At 35.5% G+C, this 16,617-nt stretch overlaps 1 protein-coding gene across 2 annotated transcripts in view; it reads right to left on the bottom strand.

Annotated features, from left to right (window-relative positions):
- LOC119770093 overlaps positions 1 to 8,047 on the bottom strand; it is a 32,613-nt gene extending 24,566 nt beyond the window's left edge. The window contains exon 1 of one of the 2 annotated variants that reach the window (XR_005278659.1): positions 8,022 to 8,047. The gene's annotated coding sequence lies outside the window, so the exon portion shown is untranslated. Of the gene's footprint in view, positions 1 to 7,938; positions 7,956 to 8,021 lie in introns of those variants that run through there. The other variant, XR_005278660.1, reaches the window with a different exon arrangement.
- Between the last annotated feature and the right edge of the window lie 8,570 nt (positions 8,048 to 16,617).

The following is a 16,617-nucleotide window of genomic DNA, read 5'->3' as shown; positions in this document are numbered from 1 at the left end:
AAAATAACATTTTTTTTTTGGTTTATTTGATGGAATCGGTTCTAAGATGACCTCATTGGTCATCTTTGCCATAAGTTTGAAAAATATATTTATAAAAATCGTTGTAATCTACATTTACGTCAAAAATTAATCCGGCTTTCGGGCTGGACCACTTTTTTAGTTAATACTTACAAAAAAAAACGACTAGAAAAAATATTTATCCAACACAGCAAAAAATCCGATGGTAGAATCGCATTCGTCAAAATAAACACATAAAATTATACACTGCATGTACATTTTTGCAAACACCCTGAAAATGTAAAATAATGCAATATTTATTTTACACCCAGGTCTTTTACACGCAGCTGGATTACTACTTTTTTAGCTGTGAAGCTTTTGGCAGAGTTATGTTTACTGGTCATCAGAGAACAAATTTCATCAAATAAACCATGAAAAATTGAACAATTGTTATTTTGACAATACAAAATGTGAAAATTAAGCCAAAAAGCTTGGGCAGGCCTGTGTTACTACGGGCTTTCCCCATACTTGGTCTGAAGGACCCTGACAACGCCCCAGCCGGTTGGTCTTAGAGCCACGGCCGGACTGGGGTGGGCTCAGGGCCTCTTTTCGCGCTGGCGGGGTTAGTCAAGCAAGAGCTCTTTCTTTCAAGGGTCGGCTCGAAGCTCAAGGAATCAAGGCACTATTTAGTTAAATTAAGCACTGTATTTCTTGGACTCACGCTGTGTATGTGTGTGTGTTAGTGCGGGGCAGGTTGGCTGCTACATCTGCTGCTGTTGGTCACCTCCGATGACACTCTCGTGGCTGGCTTGCTCCGGAGGTCCACGATCGCCCTCGACCGCGTCCGGAACCTGGTTCTGGAACTTCTGGCATGCTCTTTGCAGGTAAGCCCACGCCACGCACGAAGGGGGCGCTCGTATCTCCGGCCTTGCAGGCCGACATCTTGGGTGTGGGTTAGACCAGGCCACGTGGTCACGTGCCGAGTCTTCAGGCGGTTCTTGGATGGACATTCGCCGGATTGCCTTCGGCGTCAAGTCCGTCACTTCGGCGTGCTGGTGGCGATCGTTCGCGGTCGCCGTGATCTGGTTCTTGAGCGGAAACCTTGGGTCCTTCGAGTGAGAACACAGGGGGAAAGGGGGGGGGGTTAGAGTACTACTGGGGCAGCTTAGAGGGCTTCACTATCGATTTCACTCGAGTTGTACCTGATTCGCCGATCTTTGCTTGCGTGTTATAGTTTTCCACTATTGAATACTGTACAAGTTCAAGGGCACTGATACTTGCTGGCTCTTTGGTTTGAAGGTCTTGCTAGCGGGCTGGTCAATGTGGAAAAGATCTTCCTAGTCAACGCTGACCCTCAGTAGAGTACTCTCTCGCTTCTTGTTAGCCCCTTTATTCCCTTTTTTCTTCTAGTCCTCTCCTTACAGTACTACTTCGTACTTTTCTGGTAGCAATCCCGCAATGTAGGTTTGTACAGTGTGTTAACAAACTTTGTTCCTGCGGTTTGCAATAACAGTGTGTTTTATAGTTATGATTCCTAGCTGTGCTCTGATTTTATATTGTTTGTGATATTTATTTTACTTTTATTTACTTGACAATATTTAATTTAAAGACTACACAAACTCTCTAATCTGTGATACCCTAATTTTAATGTAAAGCTTGCCAAATCCTCCTATTTGCCCATGACTGATTAAGGGGCAAAGTAGAGCATATAGCCGCAACGGTAACACCTGTTCTAGAGCAACGGAATACAAGTCCGGTATTAGTATCAAAATCAAATCAAATTATTCGCTCTACAGCATTGCCTTGGCGTTCTCGATTGGGAGATTCCTACTCGAAACTAAGTGTTCGAAGGCTTGATTGTTGAGGCAATTGCAAACCTCTTTTTACACCTTAGCTTCCATCCACCTCGGGATTCGTACTGACGACCTTAGGATTGTTAGTCCAACTGCCTACCAGCGACTCCACCGAGACAGGACCCAGGAAACGACACCTACACCTGGATTGAGCTAACGACCTAACCCTCTAGGTTAGACCGGGGCCAACATTTACTTCCCGTCCGACGGAAGGCGTGATCAGACAAATTTCGTCTCGAAAAATGCCACCGGGTCCATCTGGGATTAAACCCAGGCCGGCTGGGTGAGAGGCAATCACGCTTACCCCTATACCACGGTTCCCGACCCGGTATTAGTATAGATACGTTATTTTTTAACAGCAAAATAAAAAAAAAGTTATTCCCATATTAATTCTCATTCACAATTCAATTGCTTTGCGCACAGTGAGGACAAAATCAATCGTTCCCAAACTGTGCGAAGTTGTTTAGAAAATTAATTCAAGCCATCGTCTAAAATACACATGAATCAACAAAAAAAGGAAGAAAGGACAGAGGTTTTTAAATTATTCTTGTATTATTTTTCGATGGAAAATTAAACAAAAAAGTCCAATTATACATAGATACAATTATACAAATCCATTGAAAAATCGTTTTTCGGAATTGCAAAAAAATATTGAATTTTTCAGCACTCGTCTTATTTACCCAACTCGGTAAACCTCTTTGGGTAAATGTACGACTTGTGCTGAAAAAATCGGATCGAGAATTTTTGTACATTCCCTGATACAAGCATATCGCTGAAGGTTCAACATCAGGTGCTGTTTCTGCAGGCACTATGCATAATGAACTGGAGAACACTGGTATACGAAGTGAGGAAACGCGATTATGCTTCATGAAAGGAAAGGATAACCAACTGAATGCATCAACGGTGCTGCTAGTGCAGTGAAAATAACTATGTACAAACAGTACATACCTTAAAACACAAACCTCGGCCTAGGAACAGCTGGATAGTGCTTTGAACGCGGTCAAAAATAATCAATAAATTTGAAAATAGGTTCAAGCCGTCACTCAACCAGCCACTTGACTGCTTGCCTAAAAAAATATCGGCAAGGACCGACTCGTTTGGCCTATTTTGAATAACTGCTTTCGTTTTCTATTCCCCTCCTTTTCGAAAATTAATAGAATATTTTTCATACAGCGAACATGATATGTAACATCATATGAACGGGCTTTGCTTGTGATAAACTAATTGCTTTTTTATTGTTACTTGTTGGATTCTTTTATCAGTTACGCAAATAAAGAAAATCAATTTCACACATATTAGCTTAGATGAAAATTAGTCGAGTAAATATTCATAAAGCATATTACAGCAGAGCTTGTCATGGGTTCGGATGAATCGAAAATCGACATGCAAACTAAATGAGGATGTTTGGTTTGGTGCAGAAGAACAGGCACTTTGAAATCAATTTTCAACTTATTTTAGAAGCCTACACAAATTAACATTTACACAAACATGTCCATTACATTCAAATTGATTGATATTAATATTTTGCTAAAATATCCCAATATTCGAAAGAATTTCTCCTTAGCTCTGAAGCTGCCAAACGTACATATTTTCAAAATTGACTTGTCGATTTGCTTGCCTTAAAAAAACTCAATCGCCTAGATTATACTGACGATTGAAAGGATTTCCTTATCCGTGTTTAAAACTCCCACAACAACAGGCCGGAGGATGCCCCACATTGCTCGCCCATATGTTGGGTGGCAAGAAGAAAGACACAGTCTCGCACAAATCCCAGCATGACTGCATTAAATTATTCATCCGTTTATTTGTTCCAGACAGCCGGCAATACAGAAAAGTGTTCTATAGGGTCGATCCATTTTTCCCGTTTTCTTCCCCTTCAGCAATCGTGAGCAAAAAGTGATGGTAGGAGGGTTGTAGTATAAAGCGGTACATGGTGCAAGATTTGCAATATTCTATTATGGAAATCCATTCATTTCAATATTTGAAAAAAAGAAAGCCAAGGAACCAGCTAGAAGCGCTGACTTGAAAATCGGTGTCTATTATATAAACATGAGTAACAAGTGTGTTCCGTTCAGGCGTAAAGTCGGAAACAAGTGGAGAGCATATGGTGATGATTTTTTAAGAGAGACTCTGCGGGACCCTCTTATGTGTGGAACTGTCTTCGCACCGAGGAACTGTGATTGCATAATTTAAATCAAACATGCGACTGTGGCATAGATTTAACCACTTTTTGCTTACCACAAAGGCTAACTACTGTCCACAGTGATTAAAAGGGACCTGGATTGTGGCACAGGCAACGCATAATGCTATATCATTGCACTAATTCATCACAAAAGCGCAGCACATTAATTAACGTTGCATGCGATAACAGTTTGCAGTTTGTTTGTGAAATAATCATTGTTTGAACTAACGTTAACACTTTTTGGAGGGTGAAGTTTTGCTGCATGCAATGTGCAAGCGATTTAGGGATGTTTGTTGAACATTATGGTGCCAAGAAAAAAAGTATTTATGCTGAGTTAAAGCTATTTAAAAATTTTATTCAATACATTTTTTCTCTAGAACAAACATTCAAATTTTATTCTAGAATATGGAACAAGACAGAGAGCATTTGAGTAAAATCTTGCACGTTTTCCATTATTATTGTCTCGTTTATGGTAACATTGTAGTAGCAAAGTATTTTTTTTTTTTCAAATGTACCTATTAAGTACAAATTTAATTAATAATTTGATTTTGTGAAGTTATGTTGGGAGAGGGGGAAGGGATTTAACTTCTTTTTCAGATCTGTGATCCCAATTGTATTTTTGTTTGAATCCCTAATGTTATATTCTGTTTTTTTTTTATCATGTAGGGTACCACCAACAGGGGTGAATCGGGACAACAGTTTTTAACGCACTTAAAAGTTTGAACGTAGGAAATGAATGTAGGGAAGGATAGTCATCAATGAGACACTTTCAACGATTTTTGTATTGTTTTTGCAGCATGTTTTAATGAGCTTTCTGTATGTATATTAGAGTGTAACAAAAATGACTTTTTGGCGGGCATTCATGGATTTGTTCAGGTGGGCATACTGAGCCTAAATCCCAAATATGAGCTTGATTGGACGTAACAGGAGCTGGCGCTCCGCCCTTCAATTTTAAATGGGATTTAACCCGTAAAAAAGATTTTTTTCAAAAATGTCACTTTTTGAGGCACTTTGGCCACCAATGCGTTTACCAAAAACATCACTGGCATGTAGGCCAGATCCTTGCGCATATTTTTGTATATATAACATTGAAGTTTGGAGCATCCTGGAGCTCGATACAGACCTTCAAAGTTTGTCATTTTTTCGAAAAATCGGCCCCGGCAAAAAAGATATGCGTCGCACCTCGCGACGCCCGAGACGCCATTTGATTTTGCTGGGACCGATTTTTCGAAAATATGCCAAACTTTGAAGGTCTGTACCGAGCTCCAGGATGCTCCAAACTTCAATGTTATATATACCAAAAGATGCGCAAGGATCTGGCCTACACGCCAGTGATGTTTTTGGTAAACTCATTGGTGGCCAAAATGCCTCAAAAAGTGACATTTTTGAAAAAATCTTTTTTTACGGGTTAAATCCCATTTAAAATTGAAGGGCGGAGCGCCAGCTCCTGTTACGTCCAATCAAGCTCATATTTGGGATTTAGGCTCAGTATGCCCACCGGAACAAACCCCTGAATGCCCGCCAAAAAGTCATTTTTGTTACATCCTAATGTATATATTTTTATGTATTCTAACATTGACCAAACTATGAGATCGATCTTACGTAACTCCATAAGTATGTCAAAAATCACTTTCAATTCATGTTTTAAGAGATTTACATAGATTTTGAAAAGTTTAATGAAGAAAAACCAAAGTGTCTCATTGTTACCCATGGGCTGAAATAATTGGGGAACAATGAGGCAACCTTGGATTCTGGGTGTATTTTTAATTTTGGTCAAACCTAATGAAAGGATATTGTAGCCCAACTTATTCCCTATGGAATGTCGAAAAAATCTGAAGAAATATTAATTTTGGAGGCAATGGCAGCCTACGAGCGAAAAAGTAATTTTTGTCCATAATTTTTTTTATACTAGAATCAAACATTTATGAATAACTTTTCGAAGAAGCGTCCATAACCAAAGCCACTATTATGGCAGAGGTATATTCAGTACACACAACTTTCCCCCAAATATGAGCCTGATTGGTTAAAACTACGACTTGTGAAAGCCATTTTATCATTGTTCCCCGTGTCTCATTGATGACTATTCTACCCTAATAGTTCAGTTGATGTTCAATCTTAAATCATTCAAAAATATAAAAAATATAGTGCAAGAACCGTGGCTAAAACAGTTGTCCAAGTTCACCTCATGGATCTTAGTTCTTGTTTGTTCGTTTTTTTGAGGCCACTTAAATTTTGTAAAAAAAAAGCTTCAACTCGGATGTTTTATTGCCTATGAGCCCATCGACAAAGCATTAAATAAATTTTGAACTCGCCTTGTTTCAAGCACAATTCGTTTTGTTGTTTTTCTATTTGCATCTGATTTACTTGAATCAATCAGGATTTGAGCATCCCCCGCAGAAAGATTTCTCGATTATGCTCACCACACATGAGTATTTCCATAGAGCCACACTCCACCATCACCAGTTCTACGACGCCTTGGGCGTATCGCGTGTTTAGCAGCTATTTGAACTCGCGTGACTGTTTTTATTGGTTGTTCATAGCCGAGGTGCCTAGAACAAAGTTATAAACAGGAGATTAAACTGCTATAAATGCCTCTACTGAGCTGGCAAGGGGCAATCGGGCATTCCCATGATAACTCACACTTTGCGAAGAGCGCATTCAGGGCATAACTTGAAAAATCAACTTCTAATCGAATAGTGGGTTAATTTGATAGCTATTATTAACTCTACGCCAGTGATGGACAGTTGACAGGTTGGATTTACATTGCACTCATATTCGTTCGCTATTGCCTTTGGTGGTTTTCGATCAGTTTCGAGTTTGCTCTCCTTACGAGGGTAAAACCACAATAAAATATGATTTATATGAAAAAATAACTTCCAACTCGCCCTCGCTAAAACACGCCTTCACATGCCACAATTTGTGTCCGCGCCCTTTTACAGCCTCGGCCATAAATATGGAATTTTTATACGGAAATTACGTCTTTTTTCTGTTTTCCTCACTGATTGATCCATTTTATGACCGTTTTAATAGACCCATATTGGAATATTTGCAGGGTTAAAGGTGTGACACGTAACATCGCATGCGACAAGGCATTTTGCTTGGGAATGTATGTCCTTTTCAATCGAAATAAACTGCGCGAATTAAGGGACGTAAAAGTTTACTACGCAAACACTTATGATTGAATGTAAGGACACAGGTTTTTATGTAGCCGCCTCGTATGACATGGTCCCTACGGAGGTGGTCTCTTTGTGACCGGCTGCAATTTCGAGATGAAATCTGTTTTACGATAGCAGGAATCACTACCGGTATCGCGTCGCGAAATAAGATGTACAGTTATTCTGTAATGTTAGATACATTCAAAACAATCCTCAGCGAAATTCAAACTTGTTTTATATATTTATTTTTTCGACAGTCGACAGTTTGTTGGTATAAACATAATAAGGATGATGAAAAAAAAATTAGAGCAATCGAACAATTTTATTCTTTTTTATCACAGAAAATTCATTGATATAAATTATCAAACTGAATCCAACAGGCAAAGTCAATTACCTTCCGTTCAACCCTTTTAGATAAAGTGTTAATCATTCACAGGCACGGATATAAATTAGGATTGACGCGCCTCTGGCATATTGTTTTCTCCGTGCTATATATTTACATTAATCAAACGCGAGCCGATTGGGTACAACATTGTGCTAGGTGACTTAATTATAAACTATACAAACTTGTCAAGACTGTCACAGTCAGCGCTATGCCCTTTGATACACTTAATCGTGAATTTTTAATTAACGCTGAAATTACTATCTAATTGAAGTATAAATTATGCACAGTGGATTTTCAGAGTTGATATCGTTAACATGCTCTACAATGGCAAAAAAAGTACCAGTTTGATAGACTTTAGCTTCTTACTTTGCTCAAATGCTTTGCAAAAGCGACATGAGTGTGTAATATCCGTTCCCACATATACCAAAATCTAAAATGCGAAAACTCACCATCCTCTTAAAAGTACTCACACATGATGGTCGAGAATGTGAACTAACTCTCGTTCGAAAGTATAGAGAAAACATCACCCAGGGCTATGTACAGAATATACAGTTACCTAAACATTATAAATTCTCTTCAGCTTTATCTGCGCTCTCTAGGACACTGGGAAATTCTTTTCCACTCATCATATACGCACACTTCCTCACCCGTTCGTTAGCATTTTACTTGCTTATTTTATGTCCTTCTAGTTTTGTCTTGGTCCACAAAATCGTTCCAGTATCCTTCTGCCCAGTTGCTTGGCACCCCTTCCTTGGCCTTTACGTTCCCCTCACCCCATCCCAACTGATATTTTACAGCATCACCCTTCCTTGGGCGGCTTTCCACCGAATGTTGCTGGACGGCCAAACACCGACCATCCACCCCTTCTGGATCCACCCTGAGCTGGCTGAAAACATTCAAGTCTAACCCCACGCTTTTCTTGCATCACATCAAACAGTGAGCCAGCAGACAAACTTTTTGGACACAAATCTATTCTCAAAATATTTTTTTATGTTAGTTAGCAACATTTGTACTGATAAACTTGAAAAGAGTTTTACCTATTCAAGTTTAAGGACTTCCATCATTGACATGGTTTTTCGCTCGAATTTTCAAAGCAGAATATTAGTCTTTTCTTTTAACATCAGTCGGCTCCTTAAAAAATCCGTAATCAGCTTGTTAACAATCATGATTTCGCCCTATTGAAAAGTTACTACGGAAATATCGCTTATTCCATGAGGCATAGTGCGCACCTCCAAAGAAATGGGGTGAAAGCATAGCTTTACAAACTGGCTTGTTTTCGCTCCCGCTGCTACCCGTTCGCATCTTTGCTCGACACATGTCCTAGCAAATGTGCATAATGCTTGAAATGATTAAACAATCATAAAGGACCTATATTGTGTCATTTACTTTTGATGCAATTACTCTTAGTGAAACTTCTGAAAACAGTGCCCAGAATTAGTAAAAAGAGGGTGACGATTCTCGAGATTTTGAATTTCCCGGGGATCGAGAGTTGAATTTGGCCATTTCCGGAATTCCTGGACCCAGGAGTTTTTTTCCGAGTATGCCAATAGTGCTAACAATTTAAAAGGAAAGGTCATAAATTTGTTTCTTTACAATGAATTCAGTTACAATTTATTCATACTTATTAAAAGAAACGTTTATTTAAGTAGTCTCATTATTCCAAGGAACTATTTCAACCTTTAGATTTTTTTCTGAATCTGCAAATACAAGATCGTTTTTTGAGCTTTTTGGGACTCTAAATTGTAGTTTAAAATGTTTACGAGTCTTAATTCGCACAGAGTGATTTTTCAAAAGTTATTCTTTGAAGAAATGTTAACATTTATCAGGTAACCCCGAATGTTCACAATTCACATCTTTACAAATTGCCAGACATTTTTCTCACAATATATATTCTAATATTGAGGTTGATGCGAAACACCAAATGACTTATTGACATCAAAAATAAAATTGTTATGCTCGAGAGAGGATATGGAAATTGAACTTTTAGAAAAGGGTTTTCCTATTTTTTTACTGTGGACATACACGGACCACTGCGACACTTGCGTATCTATTGTAGTATGATCTGTTCTCAGGTTTTCTGTTTTGCTGCTAACTATTAGGTTTTACGCCGACTCGGTTTTTAGGTTAGAAATTTGACAGCTTGGCTGTGCGTGTGCGCTCGTGACGTCACGCTGTAAAACCTAATACACAGCCTGCCGAACGATCGTCTTCCGTAGCGCTATTGTTTGAGCGAGACTGTTTTTGACGAATTATTCGAGCAGTTGCCCCCTCTCATTCCCCAAACCAATCTCCCAATGCCATGCCTCACGAGCACGAGAGACCGATCCGAGGACGTGGAGATGAGCGAGATTGAGGGGAAATCTCGTTTATTTTTGACCCATCTAGAGATCGTTACCGATCATATAGCCCAATCTTCAGCTAGAATTTTGCCTGAGAGCATGTGACCGAGTCGAAAGTAGCATTTGAAGCTCTTCTCTGCGTATTGTGCCAGAGTTCTTCAACGCTCAGACTCAGTCGCCAACAGATCGTCCAAGAGATTGGATGGGATAGGTTTTGGGGAGGCTTGGGACTTGACAAATCAATTCCCGCAGCAGCCGAAACACCCTCTGCTAAGTATGCTGCTAAGTATGCTTTAAGGTAAATTTTAGGGTTAACATTTTTTGGGCTTCTCTCAATTTTAGTTACATTCGAACATTCGACAAGTTAACATCCAATGTTTTAAACCATTTCGAATTTTTCGAATGTTTTTCTGATTAGTTTATAAAATTTTGCTTCGATATTTATAAGTATACAATTTTCCGGGACTCTCGACCAAATTTCAAGAGAAACGAGAGGTCCAAAAATGGTCGATTTCCCGGGAATATCCGCTCGTCACTCTCTAGTAAAAGTAAATGAATTACGATACGTAAAACGTTTCCTGGAAAAACCTGTCGATGCTTCTGTGCTCTCTTGTACTAAGCTCATTGGGAGTCCTATCCAGTTAGCATAATTATTATTATTACTATTTTGCAAAATCGGCAAAAATGTCAAGGGTTGGTATGAGCACAGTTGTGGAGCGTTCTTTCATTACGTAACGCAGATAGGGGGGGGGGGTGTTACGCTCCATACAAAATTGTTAAAATTTGTATGGAAATTTTGTTACGAGGGGGGGGGGTCTAAAAATCCGATTTTTTGCGTTACTTAATAAAAGAACGCTCCCTTGTACTAATGCCGAGATATTAGGGACCTACATAGCAGGGATGCCAGATTTGCAGATTTCTCTGCAAATTTGAAGATTTCCGAAATTTGTTGCAGACAACTTTTTTGTTGCAGATTTTTGCAGATATTTTACCGGTGAGGTTTGCAAAAAAAAAAAAAATAATCCTTCTGTGACGGTTTCTTTGAATAATATGAGTAACCCAACTGTACATAGCATTTTACAAATTCAGAATTAATCTTCTTAGACCTACATCAAGTTTGATTACTGTCAAAATATGCAAATATTTTACCAACTATTCTTTTTAATCACTTAAGAATTGTCGCAAAAACATTACAAATAGGTGTTCAAAAGGTTGAAGGTGCTTGTTTACCAAGGTTTTGACTATTGTTAAAAAACGCTGTCCCTTATTCCAAATATGAGCTCATTCTGACCACCTCCATCTAATCGTATGAAGTTTGTATGGGAGAAATCGTCAAAATGTATAGAGAATGGCAACTGTTTCACTTTTTTACCCGTGGAGGGCGCAATAGTTATCCGATTCTAACCATTTCTCAGATGTAGAACTTTCATTAATTTTACTTCCCTCAAGACACCATATTTTTAGGAACCCGTGGTCAGAATGAGCTCAAATTTGGAATATATCCATGTGTCAATCTTTGATTTCAGGGAGTAGTTCCGAAGAAGCTCGAATTTGAATTAACCCTAGGAAACATAAATAAATTTTATTTGAGTTCTGGCATTTTTCATATTATTTTCTTCGTGTTTTGAAATAATTATGTATTAATTAAGTATTAAGTCTACCTCTGTTTATATTAAAAAAAAAACAAAAAAATATGTGCGAAGTTATACAAAATTTTTAATGTAGTTCTCAGTAGTAAAACTTTGGTCTCGGTCTTAGTTGTTGTTAGGCCGTTGAGTCATCCAAAAACTCAAATTTTAATCAATTCATTAAATGCGAAAAAGTCAGACAGGCTAAATTATAGCGATTATGTATACACAGCTAAAAAGGTCACTTTTACTAATGAATTTGTAGCACTTTCTTCTTTACTGTTTGTATTACAATACATATCTAGAATTTTTTTTTTTCGAAAAGGCCCTATAAAACTATGAAAGACAATAGCTTATAGAACCTTTTTAAAAAAAAACAATAGATGTAAAAGAAAAAAATCATGTATGATTTTGTCTAATGTATAGATAACTTAAGACGTTCACATATAAAGAATGAAAAGTTTAGTTTTTTTAAGTGATCAAAATAAAATTATTTCAACACATATTGTTAGCCTTGTTTTTAATTTTGGGTTTGTGTTTCGAATCAGTTCAAAATATTTCAAATATTTTTTGTAAATAAAAAAAAACGTTAGTTGCATACTTCTTTTCCACGCCTATTTTTTTCATTTAATTGGATTCGTTAAAAAAATATGACTCTAAATTTCGACTATTACAAATTTCCTTAAAAAATGGCAGCACAAAAATGATCCAAAAAAAAATAATTAGAATTAGTTTTTAATGCAATAGATATTTAAAAAGAAATTTTTGCTCACAGAAAAATCCAATGAAGATAAACTTAAAAACTGAAAAAAATCAAAGCGTTTCTAGTTGTCTGAAAGGGCACATAACATTAGTTTTGATTTTTTTTAATATTTAACATGAAATAACAGAATCGCTATAGAAGTAAAATAATTCAGTTTATATGTAACATAAAATCTTCATTTTATACATATTTCAATACCATTTCACCATCAATTTTTTTTATTAATGGTCTATTAATGGTACACAAAAATATCAAATCTGGAAGAATGTTTTGTAATAAAGTTCAACTGTTAACAAAAAAAATAAAATAAATAATATGCTGGAAAAAATACATATAAAATAAATTGTAGGTATCGGAGGATGAATTAAACTTACAAAAAAATGGAACTATAGGACTATAGGCTAGAGGCATACGGCAACACATTGGCAATATTTATATGAAGTTTAATATCTAACATATTTTTATTTATTTCAATATGCAACAATCGTCTCTCCATGCATTTAAATTTATGGGACCGTTTAGGGAAAGATTGAGCAAAAATATCAAACAAAAGATTAATCGATTTAGCAAGAAGATTAGAGGTTGGATATATCACTGTTTGTATCAAAACGACAGCATTTTTTTTTTGTTTATCGAGTTTATCGAGGAGAAAAACAACAGTAAATTGTTAACTTTTACATGTTAACAAAAAAATCATTTTATTTATGATAACCCATACAGCCGAAACTCGACTGATCCAAGTTTTACTTTTATAAAGTTCTACAGATTTACTTGTGATAAACAAATAAACAAACACAATATTTTCAAAAAAAATCATTTTATCATCTTTTTTTAAGATTTTTCAGAATTCATCTTTTTACTAACTTGTTGTTCCACAATTTTTAGTATGAGTTACTTTACAAAATTTAGAGTTAGGTTTAAAGTTTTTTTTATGTTTCTGAACATAATGTTTGAAATGCCTAAAGGGTATATATTTATAAACATTCTTACACACGTTACATTTTTCCAGATCACTTCGGATGATTTTGAGGCATAACTGAGCTCAACGACTTAAATTATTTTTAACGTGATTTGATTTTCCATAGTAAGCAAATTGCGAAGGCTTAGGAGATTTTGGTGTGGACCGTATTTTACAGTTTTAAATGTTTACATCACAGATTTGTTAACCATTTAAATATCACTTGGGTGTTTAATATTCTATAATTTCCATATCTTGGCTCAAACTAAACCAATTTTAGTTCTTTTGGGTTCGTTTGCTCAGTAATTTAACACCAAACACGATGCCTCAAAACCTAGATTCCGGTTTCCTGGCTGGAGATATTTCGAGTTCTCCAGGGCCAGATTTGAGCTAGCCTGATGATTTTTCTGACCACAAAATCATTCAAAAAATTTGTTAGTGATGAACTGTTGAAATATTTTACCATCGACAATATTATCTTTTTTTAACTGTTTCATTATATTATTTTTTAATCAGGCCGTTGCAAATATTTTTTGAAGTTCAATGCTAAATATGATTATCAATGCAGAAAAATGCATTTTAGTTTGTATTCAGTTGATTTAATTTCTATTTTCATTGAAATTTTGAAGTTTTTTAAAACTTTTTTTTTGTCCCATGATTTTTTTTACAAATTTTGAACTTTGAAAAATATTTGCAACGGCTTTCCAAGAAAATTAAAAATGTAAAACATTGATTTATTTCGTTAACCCTCTAAGAGCTGTTTGCTTATCGAAAACAAAGTAAATGGTAAAATTTTGGTACAATAATGCAGGAAATACTTTACCGTAACCCATAATGAGCAACTTTTTTCTAAATCACAAAAACTGATTTTCTTCAAATCTATTGTTGCAGTTGTTTGAAAGTGCATCGAAGAGTGTTTAAAACTACTTATTCTTTTCTGTAAGACCATATTTCTGAAGTACCGTAAACTGGGGTGACTTTGATAGCCCGGGGTGACATTGATAGAAATTAATTTGGCCACTAATTTTGATACATCTAATGTTACAGTCATATTTTTGCATATATGTTCGATAATAAGCTATCCCTTAATGTTTGCATACTCAAAATTCTCAAAAAAAAATTTGATATTAATTTGACGGGCATTTGAAAAACCTATCAAAGTCACCCCGGGCTATCAAAGTCAGCCCAGTTTACGGTATGAAATACAAATTCTAAAATCGCTGCACTTTCAGATTTCTTTTGATTGGCTCATTCAAAACTCACAAACACCCATTTTCATCAAAATTAAGGAAGATAATAAAACCATCGGTCTAATAACAATGTTTTGTCTTGTTTTTGAAAAGTCATAACGTTTAGAAACTTTTGTTTTGATTGAAATGTTTTTTTGTAATTTTGAAAAAATGCTCCTGAATATTTAGTTGCTCATATGCCCAGGTGATGCTCTGGTGCACCTAACGGAAAAGGTTGAAAAACACTCAAAATCGGTTCAAACTCACAATGTTATTCACATGGGTTCTTGTCCAAGGTTCAAATGATTGCAAAAATCATTTTTACGGGCTTTCGGAAACAGATATTATTTACTCCCCTGAAATTGGTCCATTTTTGTTTACATTTCGCACTGTAACTTTGCCTGTGCTAAACCAAATTTGATTAAATTTGGAGAGATGTTAGCATACATTCTACATGAACAACTGCAACTTGAAGCACTGTGAAATGTTGAGTCAGTATATTTGAGTTCAAAATTTTGGTGCACTGAAGTAACCATGAGCAAGAGAGATTGAACGTAGTTATTAAAATTAGTTTTAAAATTATAAACAATTTTTTTTAAGTTTCTGTGATATTTTTGAACTGGATCTTTATGAATCACAAAAAAAATCGATTGAATTGTATTAGTTAGCATTTTCATTCCCATTTATCTTCTTTTTTATCGTGAATAGCGAACAATAAATTTTTCTATGAATGAATTATAATTCAGCGACTTATAAATATTTGAAATAAATAATAATTTTTGTATCAATTTAGAAAATTATCGCATATGTATTTTAACCAAGATTTTAACTGCGAGTTGCAACAAAAACTCCGTTCCACTCATAATAAATAAAATAATTTTGAAGGTTATGTTAATAACTGACATGACCATACAAATAGTAAACATTTCATGTAAAGTGGTGCAAAAAGAATAAGCCATTAAAATAGCTATTAAAAAAAATAAGACTTATCTGAAAATATGCTACATGGACTTTAGAGATTAAAAAACATATTTATAAAAACATATTTATCTGCTTAAACCGTTGAAACAATAGTTTCCTTCGATACAATACTGCACGAAATAAGACTATCGCTAATTTTATTTTAACTTTTTGTTAAGTTATTCAAAAGTATCACAAAACTAAGAACCGTACCTTTATTATTTATTTATAATAATTTTAAATGGCAGTTAATTTTTTGTACAATTTTTGTTTTCGAAACACATTGGAAAAACCTCTGAAAAGTATTTTTATATTAGCCTATCCTTGAAATAGAAAAACACATTGAGAAGTAAAATACAAAAGATATCTTGATAAAAATGTTTTAATTTTAAAAATATTGTTTGTATAGTTCCTGTCGTTTTATCGAAAAGGAATCTACATTTTATTACGTTTTTTTCAAGTTAGTTGAATTTATTGCAAATATTTAATTGTAGCTAAATAATTTGTTTTCACACAGATTTAAGGACATAAAACATACATTAAACGTTGTTTAAGTTAAACATCATAATTAAGTTAAACAGAATTGTAGGATACGACCATAAACCTAGTTTTACGTGTATTTAAGTTTGCAGATTTTTGCAGATATTTGAAAAACAAATTTGCAGATAACTCAAAATTTCATCTGGCATCCCTGCTACATAGGGAAATGAAATGTTCTGGGAGAAATTTCAAACACCCAAAGTCATTCAAATTTAAGGTTGAAAAACTTGTAGTTTTTCTTTCGAGCTGGCACTTTTCTTATACCGAACAAGCACAAACATAACAAAAACTACCAGTTTATTATCAACAACAGTTTTACAATACTTTTAATTGTTATAAGTCTCGTTTTTTGCCAAAACTATTTTAAATTAATTCCAACCTTGTTCTTGCATGATCTTGTTGCTCGATTGGAACCCCAATTTGACAGTTCGATTGGAACCCTGAGAGTGACATTTCGCCTCTCCATATAGGCTCTTTACGAGATATAGCAATTTGAAGTTTTATAAAACGTGTGCCACGATATCTCAACACTGCTTTGACCAAATTTGCTCAAAATTTTGGTGAAGACTCGTTAAACCTGTCCCGTGTACATGTCGGAGGCTGATTTTCAAAAAGTTTATTTTTAACG

The sequence above is a fragment of the Culex quinquefasciatus genome, chromosome 3 (assembly GCF_015732765.1).
Source record: "Culex quinquefasciatus strain JHB chromosome 3, VPISU_Cqui_1.0_pri_paternal, whole genome shotgun sequence".
NCBI classification, from domain to species: Eukaryota; Metazoa; Arthropoda; class Insecta; order Diptera; family Culicidae; genus Culex; species Culex quinquefasciatus.
Note: the sequence above shows the minus strand (reverse complement) of the source record. Positions and strands in the feature narration are given on the sequence as shown.